We start from the raw sequence: 13,925 nt of genomic DNA on the forward strand, positions 1-13,925 counted from the left end.
TCCAGCAACGGAGGATACCCGGGGGCATCCCAACAAATCATTCCCCGCAAGAGAACTGGCACACAATTCCCAAGGTTGGCCTGACCTTACCCCAAATCCTACAGGGGGTCAAACATACACAGAGTTAGTCGAGGAACCAAGTCCCGACTACAACAACCCTAGCACAAATCAGGGAACACCTGAGTTTTGGGAAAGTACAGAAACCCACACGAGCCCGAACACAGAATGGGGTTCAGGGAATGGACAGCCTCCTGACAGGTCTTGGACTGACCTAGGAGGTTCTACAGAGACGCCCAGCAGCGGCTATCACTTCAAGGGGCCTGAGGGTCTACAGCTAGGTAGGTCAACCAGGTCACAAAGTAACAGAAGCCCTGGCCTGACGAGCCCGGTGGGCAAGCAAGCAGGCCAGGCATCGGGGCACAGTCCTTGGAAGACACCAGGACACAATAGAGAGAACAGGCTCACGCCTCCCTCCAGTCAGGGGACTTATGCCAGTAATCCACAGCTAAGAAGGTCACAGAGAGCAAAGAAATCTCCCAAGTACCTAGAAGACTACATAACATTGCTGGCAAGGCAAAGGCCAGTAAACAGTGGGAGCACTGGGGAACAAAATGTCATATAAAATAAATGTTGTATGTTGGTAGTAGTTTTAGCCCGGGGGAAAGGGGTGTTATGTCCCGAGCCTTTGCAAACGGCTCGGGCGTTTGCAGGCAGTCCCGGGCAGGTGCAAAGCTGCCCGGGACCAGACAGGCTGTCGCCAGCGCCGTGCGCATGCGCGGGTGCTGGCGCGGGAAAAGTAACCCATTTACCCGGGAGTTGCCTATATAAGAGGCTGCGAGGCGTTTGGGCGAGGCTGAAGCCATCTTCCTGTAAGCTGAACGCTGAATAAAAGAAACTGAGAACTCCAGCTGCTTCTCGTGTCTGTTTTCCCGCCAAGGACGCAACAGTTGAGATAGACGTTAACATGATTTCAGCTGATTTACCTATTTTCAATCTGCCAGCTAATTTTCCAAGTTTCAGATATTTCAACCTCTTCATTTCATACTACTCCCCAAATATTGCATGCTTATTGTTTCTTTGCATAATTTATTCCTATTAAGTCTTTCATTTCCGGGCAAATTTAAGAAATGGTTACAAGAGTTTTCTAATTTCTTATATATTCCTAATTGTATCAAAGCAACAGAATTTTTTTTTGCATTAAGGATTTTGAATAGGTAGGGTGTGTTATGCTAATATTACAACAACAAAGAATATTACAACAATTTAAAGACTGTCACATATTCTGCGGACCCAAAATTGCATGCTGCAATAAACTGGCTACACTGATGGGAGGCTGGTTTTTATTAGCAAGGGATTGACATTAATACTATTAATACTAATAATGAGGTGCAACAGTAAATATTTTCTTCTTTGCTTTGTGGTGCTGAAAACTTCTGAAGATGCTCAGTTGAGATTTTGCTCCAAAGCAGAGGTCCCCAACCTTTTGGGCACCAGGGACCGGTTCCGTGGCGGGAGGTTTTTCCACGGACCGGAGGGGGCATGATTTCCTGTACTGTCTGCATCCTGCGGATGGGCTTTGCTGGTTTGTGTAGACCAGTTGCTGGCATGCTGTGGCTCAGTACTGGTCCATGGATTGGGGGTTGGAGACCCCTGCTCCAAAGAATTCCAATCTGGCCAAAGAACAACATCTTGTGATTTATAAGGAACTGTATGACTTACTATATGTAGAAGTAAGACACACTGCATGCAATAGATTTTCTACTTTCTACATAAGTGAGTACTACAGTTTACACCTCTCCTATTTATTTGAAAAATCTTCACTGCATCTGGTTTATACCAAACATGTCCAAATATCCTGAGGATTATTTTGAAAATTTTCTAAATACAAATATATATGTATATTTTGGACTGATTTTTTTTCACCCTTGCAAATTCTAAAATTCGGAATGGCAAGCAAACTGTAAAATATAGTATACAAAACATAATTTAAAAACCTTCTGAAGAAATGTACTTATTTTTTTAAAAAAAATCTGCTTTTAAAAAATTATGTCCAGTAACAACTTTCTAATCTATCTTAAATGCAGAACTATGTATCTTTCAAGTTTTTAACTCCATGACAAATTATATAGTCACTAGTATTGAGCCTCTCAAAGTTTTAGAAGGCTTTTAAAAATGAGATGTTAACAGAAAAATATACACAACTAATTTGCAATATTTATTTCCTTATTTAATTCATATTCTTTCTATTCAGTTTTATGCTGCAAGCAGTATTCAAATCCACTGACTGCAGTTTAGATTGCTGATAAAAGAGAAAAACATTAAACTTTTCATTTTATTATGTCTAGAGAACATCTATGAAAAATGGCTGAAGTCAGCAATTTGAACTATACATTACCAGGAAATAAAGTTCACAGAACTATATGACTCTTTTCTGCTAAAAAAATATACTTAGAACTGGAAATAACAACTTATTGGATATATATGTAAATAAGGATTCACATAGCTAGGTGGAATGTCTGAAAAAGCCAGTTACTCTGGATGGGTTTAAAAAACCAACAACAATATACATACTTGATTGTGTGCCAGGCCTGGGGCCCATGTGTGTTAAGGGTCCCATTTCTTGGCTGTATTAACAACCATAGTAACAGTTTTTACTTGGATCTGTATTTATTATTTATTAGTTTTTTATTATTTTTATAATTAATTCAAGGTGGCGAACATACATAATGGTTTTTCCCCCTCCTATTTTTCCCACAGCAACAACCCTATGGTGTGGCTTAGGCTGAGAGAGAGCGACCAGCCCAAAGTCACCGAGCCAGCTTTTAGGCCTAAGGTGGGACTAGAACTCACAGTCTCCTGGTGATTGGTCAAAAGGCACCCAGCTGGCTTTCATGCCTAAGGCGGGACTAGGGAGCTCACACTCTCCTGGTTTCTAGGCCAGGACCTTCACCCTATATGTATTTATTTTATACTGTTTAAATTATTTTAATACTTTTTCATTGTTTTATATTTATGATGTACTCTACCCAGCGTCACTTGCTGAGATTAGCAACTATAGGAATCAAATAAATTAAATAAAAATAAAAATAATATAAATATGAATAACTAGTGTGGCTTCTCTGTAATTGGAACATGATTATGATCCAAGTGGGACCACTTACCATTCTTGGGAAGGGCTGGCATTTCTATGATAAAGGTAAAATGCCAATAAATACTAAAAATGCCTCAGAACTTCCATATCCTGAGTATGAATGGGACATTAATGTGCACAAAGAGGCCGTTTTTGCTGGATGTTATGAGTAGGTCATTAAAGGAGTCAAATCATGATTCCCCTGCTCCTGTTTTAGCCCTGTGGCTCATATAATTCATTTCCTCCTTCTATCTCTGCTAGCTTCATACATCACTCTAACCCACATTTTAACCATAGTTTGCTGTATAATTCACAATTGGGTGGACACTTGCATAGTGCTATACTATAAACTATATTCAGAAACCTCAAGGGCTGAGTTTACCCAACACAAAACCTAGATCAACCTACCCACTTAGATCTTTGTACAAGTCACTCTCTTTTTTTGAGGATAATATACTTGCAATCCTATACAGCAGAGGTCCCCAACCTTTTGGACACCAGGGACCAGTTCTGTGGAGAGAGGTTTTTCCATGGACCAGAGGTGCCTGGTTTTGTGTGCTGCCTGCATCCCATGAATGGGACTTTGCTTGTTTGTGGGGACAGGTTGCTGGCATGCTGTGGCTCGGTACCGGTCCACATACCGTACAGTACATGTTTACTTATGTGTAAATGCCAGGGAGATCCCTGCTAGAGAAATTGGTGCCCTATTTGCTCTATTTTTCTCTTTAGAGCAGCTTGAGTTAGTTATATCCTTACAGTTGTTATTTTTCAATAATTGTTCTAAATTTCCAGTTTACTCTCTGAACTCTGACAGAACTCATATATCTACAATTTGAACCTTAAGAAGCCATGCAAAGGATTCCCAGCTAGAGTTACTGTTGCTGTTGCAATTATTATTATTTATGTAAGCTTAACTTTTAAAACTTTTAAACAAAAAGATAAAAGCCAACACAAATTAACAGAAAGGTTCAATTTTGAGGACATTACATTGGCAACACTTTTGGATTTTGTTATTTTTGTTCTTTTAATCATACTATATGAACTGTGAAGGCTGTAAAATCCTGTTGAGCTGAACTGGAAATAAATTACATAGATTTCAATTTGTTGTACTTATAAGGCATGGGAAAGATTCTAATGCATGTAATATACAGCAAAGGAAGAGCTGGTACTGAGTGAAGACAAAGAACTGAAATTTTAGCAATATGTGTATTTAGAAAGAACAGGGTGGAGAGAATTGAAAAAGAACAAGGGCGTGATAAATATGTCTTAGTTTTCATCTGTTGAAAAGCTGCGAATTATGAAGACATGTGTCAATGGTCCTACCTGGAGGGCTTGACAACATGGCATTTGCTAAAGAAAAGTCTTTAGGTTAGATCTAGAGCTTATTTACATTTCATTCCTACTGAATTCTGTGGAATTCAAACTGCCCATTGACTTTAATAGGGCCTAATACAATAAATATTAATTATACATATGTTCTAAGTTAAAGTATGTGTAGAATTGCAGTCTTGGAATAGGAGCAATCTTTGGACTAAACCGGACTTCATAATTCTGTATAGGATTTGGCTGTTAGGATCTGGAATTCCAACTTTTATAATTAAAATATCGTAGTGTAAATGTTTTTGGAAGCAAGTACATGATTTTCAGTTTTCAGCTGATAATGCTTCCAGATAAGAATTTGTCTCTATATTTATCTTGCTTTATTCATGTAATTTTATGGGATGTCTTTTTTGCTTTTGTGGCTTTCTGGGTAATTCCTTCATTGTTTTTTCTTATCACACTAGGAATTGTCTATACTCTACAGTATAAACACCAGACACTTACTGTAGTACACTACAAATACCAAGAATGAAAACAAAGACTAGCAGCAGTTTTCAAACATTGGGACTTCAAAAAAAGGTTTTTTTGCATCTCGATTTTTAAGTTCATCAGAGCAGGTTGAGCCTCATCATGAGAGTTTGTTAAATGCAACTTATTGTGATGTGCACTACAGAAAAGCTTCTCAGTTTCTCATTTATGCAAATATGCCAGTTTTAATTTATTCTCTAGAAGTTTTGTTTCCCCTATTCTTATACTGGTTTGAATTTTTTTAACTGATCTAAAATGTGGATATATGCAAATTTATCTAAACATATCCTTTTTTTTTATTTAGCCCAATTTATATAACTTTTATAAACTATCTTTCTTATAACTGCAGCTTATCACATTTAGAGAAGTCTGAATTTTAAGCATTGTTGTCTAAAAATATGAATGTCTATTTCATTCCAATTAGATACACAAGAAATGAATGTGCTCTCTAAATCTAATGCACATATTAAAACATTCCTGGAGCTAAAAATTACAGATAAAAGAAAAATAAGCTTTTAAGTACCTTTGATAATTAATCTACCCATAAAGAAACACGGGGTTTATCCATTGCACAAAGTATAGTTTGAAACTAAGAAACATACTGGAAGAGATATAGTTTATATAATGTTGCTGCTCAGTCTTTTTAGTTTCAATTCTGATTGTGATTAAAATACCCATAGAAAAAGATTTTTATTAAATCTTCGATTCTCTGAATCTGGGATTGTCTTGCAGTGAATTTAAAATATAAATAATATAAAGTAAGTAGCCGTATATATAAAGTAAGTAATAATATAAAGTAAGTAGCCGTCTTGCATACCGCAGACACCAAGGAAATTTAGCTCTATATCTCATTGACTTTGAAACAGTATCTCCTTTTTATTAAAATTTGCAAAGCAGGCTACTATAATTTTAGGTAGTATAGTGGACTGTTTACTGAAAACATTCCACAAACATGTAATTTTATTTTGTAATCAATTCTTGTACTTATAAATTCTTTTATACTGGGACATTTACACAGGTACAAGTAGCCATTTTGTTAAGTATTTGTTAGTTCAAAAGAATACACCAAATAAGGATCTAATGCTTAAATATGTTCCTTGATAATAGTTTTCATACGAATTTTAAGGGGTTTTTGTAATGTTTACCAATATTTACTAAGACTAAATATCTGTAGAAAAGTGCTTAAAATATTAGCAAAATAAGTTTGGGACCTATGCAGAAAAATATAATAGTTCTTAAATGCACATAGTTGTTTGTTTCTAAACTGTAGAAAAATGTAGAAATCTGAAGATTTCCCAAATGTATAACAGGACATGCCAATCTTCAGAGCTCATAGTATTGTTTTGTTTCCCATTTTCAGACATATTAAACAGATCAAAACTTTTCCTAAACAAAATAAATTTAGTATGATTTAAAGCTTGACATTTGTCACCAAGAATCCTCAAATGTTGATAATTTGTGCTTCAATGCAATTTTTTTTAATGGAGTGGAATTTTGGTTCCAGCATAGTAACAATCTTTTACCATTTACTTGGTGTTTTTAAAAAGGAGGTGAGATTTAGTAACCATATGGAGTAAATTGTGCTAATAATTCATTTGTCTTCTGTGCCATAAAATATCAGTCATGTGTCATAAATATGTATGTTACACATAAAGAGAAATTAGTCTATAAGTTGTAAAGGAAGGCAGGGAGAATTGTTTTATAGAATTTTAAAAAGTTTTTTTCCCCTCCAATTCATTTTTTGGGGTGTGGGAGGAATATTTTAGTGACTATCCATTGGATGCTACAAAATCAATGATCTGTCTTCTCCAAAATTACGGAAACATTGGCTTTCAATGAATTTTCACACAAATGTTCAGAAGTACACGAATCTCTAGGTTCTAGAGATGTAGAAGAAATGACTCTTTTTAAAAAAACCCCAATGTGTTTAAAAAAAAATTAAAGAACACTCATAGTAATAGAGGCTGTTTTGAAGCAATAACCTCTGTAAACCTTAAAACAGCAAATATTTCAACAAGGTCTGTGAAGTAGCATAGATGCTATCACATACATCAAATATTAAATAGTTGATACCAACATAAAGCTCATTCAAGGTGCAGAATAATAGAATCAGCCTCAGTGCTTCTTTAATTTCTAACCTGCGGTAATCTAGAAAGCATTGTACAGAAAACTGTAATAATTTTAACATGTCACTGTAGAAATTTCAAGCATTTCTTCTGATTTCAGGCATACAACGGAGTAGGCAATGGCAGATTAGTGAGGTCTTAAGATGAAAATGCTTGGGGGAACTTTCATTTTGTCATACATTTTAAGAAACCTTGGAAAGCTCTTTCCAGTTCCCCACAAAATTGCCACTAAGCCCCAACATATGAACAACAAATGAGCCATTAGCTATAAAACCACTTGCATTCCCCTGCATCTATTACATGTTTTATTGCCAAAGGCCTGCGGTAAATATGGATATATTTAGCAATATAAGCACTGGCACATTGTCTATCTCCACTGCTTGGATATCCTTTATAAGATTTCCTTTGCCTGCATCATCTGAGATATTACAGCACTGTTCAGATAATACTGCAGAGTAAACATTGCAAGTTTTCAGTGCCAGTGTCACACATTTTGCTCTTTAATAACTGGGCCCTCATTATATTGCAATCGTTAATCAGGAACTGGCTCGCTCCATCTATCTATCTATCTATCTATCTATCTATCTATCTATCTATCTATCTATCTATCTATCTATCTATCTATCTATCATCTTGCAAGAAAAGCCAACATAATGCAGATATGAAACAACAAACTTTGCCACCTTAAATATTTATTTCATCAAATTTGGGGCTGATGAGGTTGGCTGCCAACGTAGAGTTTCTCATGCATTAGGGAACATAACGTGAAATAAGAATACAATGATACAATAGAGTGAATCAGAGCAAACCCACCTTTTCTTCCCCAATTGTTGTGTCTGGAGCCTGCGTCCAACTACACTATCCACAGAGCTTTCTGGAATCCGATATCAGCCAGGCTGGAGTTTCTTAAAAATGAAACCCTCTTTGTCGAGAGTTTAAGAGGAAGTTTAGCAAGTTTTACAAGCCGTTGGGTAAAAATACTAGACAGTCGTTTTGTTGGATGTAAGGATTGGGGGTTGACAGATGGGGGGAGAGACGGGAAATGGTGCCTCTGGAGATCTGTTAAAGTGTTCATGAGTTAACACAAGTTTTGATAGTCAGGTTTCTCACCCAGTCCTGGAATCAGGAGAGTAAAACACTTTTCCAGATCTCAGAGACTTTGATCTGGGGTTGCTACATTTCCTGATGGCATTGCCCTGTATGAGGGGACTTCCAACAGAGATCTTCATGAGTCAAAGAAGGGAGTAAATCCCACTTATGAGACAGATGCCAAACACATGCAGACAGGTGGACTAGTACTGCGGGATACTGAGCGGAAGAGAGAGATATAAAGAGAAAGGAAAAACATCCAGATTGTAGACCAGTGGTTCTCAACCTTTTTAATGCTGCGACCCCCAACTGGTCGTAAGTCGAGGACTACTCAACCGGTCGTAAGTCGAGGACTATTCAACTGGTGCAGCACCGTTTGCAGAATGGGACTTTTGGCGGGCTCAGCAGGGCAGAGACAGCCTGGACAATTCCTATTGGCTTTTGAAAGCCAATAGAATTAGACTCTATTCAAGAGAGTCTATTCTATTGGCTTTCAAAAGCCAATAGAATAAAAGGGAGTAGCACAGCTAAGGAAAAGGGGAAAAAATGGCGGACTGCATTGTTTGGAGACCCCCGTGAAATGGTCGTTCGACCCCAAATGGGGTCCCGACCCACAGGCTGAGAACCACTGTTGTAGACCAACAGGATTTAAGCAGGGAAAAACAAAAGACTAGTGGAGTCAGTTCCTATCTCCTCATATCCAGAGGGTATGAGGGGATCATAAAGGAGATGCATAAAGGTTTGGGGCCATCTTGCTCAGAGGAAGAGAAGGCAGAGATAGCCTTCCAGAAAGTTCAATATTGAAAAAAAAAAGTGACCCTTTAAAAAAGGGTCAATTTCCTATTCTAACACAGTTCTTCCTTCAGTTTTTGGATGTTGTAACTGAATCCTAGTTGGTACATAATGAGAGAGTTGGTGTGGTCTAGTCCAGGGTTAGGCAACCTTGACTCTTTTATGATTCGTGACTTCAATTCCCAGAATTCCTCAGCCAGCCATGCTGAGGAGAAAGGGAGAGGTTTCCATGCTGAGTCATGCTGGCTCAGGAATTCTGGGAGTTGAAGTCCACAAGTCATAAAAGAGCCAAGGTTGCCTACCCCTGGTCTAGTCTTTCCACCCAAGAAAAAATCCATCCTAGATAGAGAAAGACCGTAATGTCTACTTTTCCATATTTAGCTTGTCAATTTTGCTCTGGAGGCCTAAGAAAAACACACCAGGGTTTAAGGCTATATACTATGCTGTTTGCTATCAGAAGTACAGGTGTGTTGTATTTGGCTCAGAAGTGGGCAAATGTGCTTTCAGTCTGGTGTGGGTGCACTTTTTTAGCTGCTTCTTAAAGAGTTGGTAGCTTTTCCTGAACTCATCTTACTACAGCCATGCAGACCCAGGAAAATACAGGGAGTCCCCGACTTAGGATCATCATTGGGTCAGAATTTCTGTTGATTAGCAAGGCGATTTTTAGTGAGTCGTACCCAATTTTGTGACTTTTTCTTTTGGCACGTTTGTTAAGCTGTAATTTTTTAAGTCAGGGGTTCTCAACCTTGGCAACTTTAAGACTTGTGGACTTCAACTTCCAGAATTCCTCAGCCAGCAAAGCTGGCTGAGGAATTCTGGGAGTTGAAGTCCACAAGTCTTAAAGCTGCCAAGGTTGAGGACCCCTGGTTTAAGTGAATCACGTGGCTGTTAAGGGAATTTGGCTTCCCCCATTGACTTTGCTTATTGGAAACCAGCTGGGAAGGCTGCAAATGGCGATCACATCACCCTGGGACACGGCAACCATCACAAATACATGCAGGTTGGCCAAGCACCTGAATTCTGGTCTTGTGACCATGGGGATGCTGCAATGATTGTAGCTGTGAGGAGTGGTCAAGAGTTACTTATTTTAGGGCTGTTGTGAAGAAGTTGCCCAATTTTCCATCGCAGGCGCATTGAGATTATTTTTTTTCTCCATTTTTTGTCCTCCATTGACCAGATACAGCCCATTTTTAAATTTGATTATTTTTTTCCCAATACCTACATCCCACCACACCAAATCTTATCCAATTCTGTTTTGTTTTTAATAGTAGACTTGTACTACTGACACAGCTAAGTAAAATGCCTCTCTCTCTCTCTCTCTCTCTCTCTCTCTCTCTCTCTCTCTCTCTCTCTCTCTCTCTCTCTCTGTGTGTGTGTGTGTGTGTGTGTGTATGTGTGTGTTCCTAAATTTCCTAGCTGAAATTTCCTTCCACTGAGGTTACATTTGCTTATTAAACTGATCATTAAATTAACTTATTAAACTGTCTTTTAATAACCTCTAGGAGACTGTATTACAGTTTTGTTATTACATTCGCTTAATCATCTGGGTATATTCAATAACTTGATTAAATTTTAATAAATTTAAATAATCAAAGAAACTTTCTAGGCAGTAAATAGAACAAGACTCAGAACTTTCTTCATATAAAAATCAGAACGAAAAGCAAGTATCTAAATGTATAAACCAGCAATAAAAGATAGATTGGCAAAATCTTGTCAAACTAGTGAATCTCTAAGATACAGTCTTGGAAATTCCTGACATTATAATGTTAATAATTAATAATCAATCGATTAAAATCCTCAGAATATGAGTTCACAACATGGAATGCTGTGAACCTTTGTAAGATAGACTGAAATATTGTAAGATTTTGATATTGTACAAATATGACACAATGGGATTCAGAACCAAAAATAATTGCCCTGTCTGCAGTTAAAATTAAAGCTTCAGTCCTATTAATAAATAGTCCTCAACTTACGAACATAATAATATCTGGAATTACTTATGACCTGGCCCAAAATTCTGATGGCCACGCCCCCTTGCAGTCATGTGACTGCATGTGGAACACTTGGCAACCAGTCTGCATTTACAACCATTTGCACTGTCTCTTGGTCACATTTTGCAATGGTTTTGCCAAAAACTGGCATTTATTTCTGTTTTTTTGCAAAACTGGCCCGTAGTAAATTGGTTTGTTTAATGAGGGCTGCAAAAAAGGTCATAAATTCAGGGTGGTCATGTGGGTGACCAGATTTATAGTCATAGATCAAAGCCTAACTGTATTATAAAGGGGCACTAAAGCCCTTAAATTGCTATATGGAGAAGATTGTAATCTGATAGTTAACAGTCTTCCCTATGAAGGTAATTATATTTAAATTATTTCCATGAGCATATGTAGATTAGTATGCATGTAAATATTATGCAAATCTGTGTCATTTTTGCTCTCTTCTCCTTTTGATAACATGCATCTTATGTTGTGTTGCATAACAGATTTACCTTAATGTTAATCAAACGCTAACCAAAAGCCTTTGTCAATGATTTACAATCCACATCAGCATCCAAATGCTTAAAAATAATGCTTGGCACAAAAAAGGGAGAATTTTAGCAATTCCACATATTGCTCTAACAATAATTCATATTTTAAGTTCAGCAGATCCAAATCCCAAACCTAAGCCACGTCAAAATATTCCAAAGCATGCAATTTTCACACAATTTAAGATAAACTTTTGAATTGTGCCACAGACCCAAACCCTGTAATTTGGGCTCACAGCTAGAATTGCCGCTTTTTCGCTCCCTCTCTGTTTGTGAGCCTTAAACACAGATCTGAAGCAGATGGTGAAGTTTATTTCTATTTTGAGATTCCTGCAAATCCAACTGCTAAGCACAGGCTAGTTTTCCCCTTAAGCAGTTGGTAACACTCAGTGCAGTTGCTTTGCCATTTTAGCCCTAGAAGCCCCCCCCCCCAGTTCCCAAATTACTGCCCTTTCCTCCCACCCCTCACCCGGCTGATGAGCTCCTCTCTCCCCCCCTCCCCCCAGCTGTCCCAAGGCCTGAAAGTGAAATTGCTGGTTGGCTGGCTATTAATCTCTCTGTTGTTTTTATGAGGCCCTCCCACCTCTTCTACCCTGGGGTGCCCATTAAGGATCAAAGGTTAATTAATGCAGAGCAGACCGTGACCAGAGTTATTTTGACCCCATATGGCCAGGTGGTCCCAAAGTCCTGATATACAAGATGTGATGAAAGGGGGACACAGCCCAGGAATTTAAAAGATTATGAGGCATGGCGGGTGAGAGGACTGAGCTAAGAAAGAGGAGACTGTGGGGACTTGACCTTCTCAGGGTCAGCTGGGGGGGAGGGTAAATTTACGGGAAAGTTGAATTGTTTGAATCAATGTACGTGACATTTATTTATTTATTTAACAATTCAAGGCAGCAAACATATTTATTTTATATTTATAAACTCAAGGCAGCAAACATCCAACACACCTTTCTCCACAACAATCCTGTGAGATGGCTTGGGCTGAGAGAAAGGGACTAGCCCAAAGTCACCCAGACAACTTTTATACCTAAGATGGAACTAGAATTTACGGTCTCCTAGTGATTGGCCCAAAGTCAACCAACCAGCTTTCATGTCTAAGGCGGGACTAGAACTCACCATCTGCTAATGATTGACTCAAAGTCACCTAGATAGCTTTCATGCGTAAGGAGAAACTAGAACTCACCTATTTTCTAGCCTATGCTTTAACCACTACACGAAATTGGCTCTCAATTTCTTAATTATTTTTTATTATCGATTTTAAAAACAATTTCTTCATTAATAAAAACAAACATTTTTTAACAAAATTATTCTCTTGCCTTACATTTCCAATTTATGTACAATAAATTTATCCTGTTATTGTCAATCTCAGGGTCACTTGGAATGCAAGTCAACCAGGCTGAAACCCCGATGTGCATTTCCTGTTTGCAGAACCCTTGGGCTAGCATTTGATGTATTCAAATCTTCACACAGTTTTCTAAGGCGGTCTCAGTTTAGCCTACCTTGCACGGTTGTTTTCAAGATAAACTGGGCAGAATAGAACGGCATATCTTCAGCCTTAAATTTTGGAGAACAAAGGCAGAATATAAGAGAAACAATAGCAACCAGTATCAGGAAGAAGAATTTTGGAGGGAAATTCTAGTTGTTCAGTCCCTTGATGGTGAGATGGGTGGCATACAAATTTAATAAATTAAAAAATAATAATTGAAAATTATGGGAATGCTATGATTTCTAGTTTTCTTATAGGGTCACTAATATTTTAAACAATATTATTTGAATCTGCACACTTATTTCATGATCTTAAATATACCCTTTCATCTCCCGGATACAAAGATATCACAAAGAGATTCATCAACCCACAAATTAGTACTTTGGATCATTTCCATAATGAAATTCTTCTCTCTTTTCATGATCCCACAAGCTGCTTTAAAGTGCCAGAATTGTCTTCACTGCTGTCAGTTTCAGTGGCCTGAAAGCAGGCTATGAATAATCTATAATTTGGCTGACCAATGGCTGGCTGCAGATAGGAAGCTAATTGCTTTCCTATTTGTAGAGAGGTTCCTTTCTTCAATGGTTTTCAGATAAATCAACACTAAAAAACTCCTTTCTATTAAAGAGTCACAAGAAGCAACCTGCTTTCAAGTTAAACTCATAGGCTCCTCTTACTCAGTATTATTTAGACCAGTGTTTCCAGCCTTGGCAATTTTAAGATATGGGGACTTCAACTTTCAAAATTCCTCAGTGAGCATAGCTGGTTGGGGAATTCTGGGTATTGAAGTCCCCCTATTTTAAAGTTGCCCAACTGGAAAACACTGGTCTAGATGCCGGCTGAGGAAAACAGGAATTAGAGTCCAATGCAGGTCTACAGGGATTATATTAGTAAGAGATGGTCTATCCAACACAAGCTCACCAA

Source organism: Crotalus tigris, unplaced genomic scaffold (genome assembly GCF_016545835.1).
Source record: "Crotalus tigris isolate CLP2741 ecotype Arizona unplaced genomic scaffold, ASM1654583v1 scf7180000017639.5415321, whole genome shotgun sequence".
Lineage (NCBI taxonomy): Eukaryota > Metazoa > Chordata > Lepidosauria > Squamata > Viperidae > Crotalus > Crotalus tigris.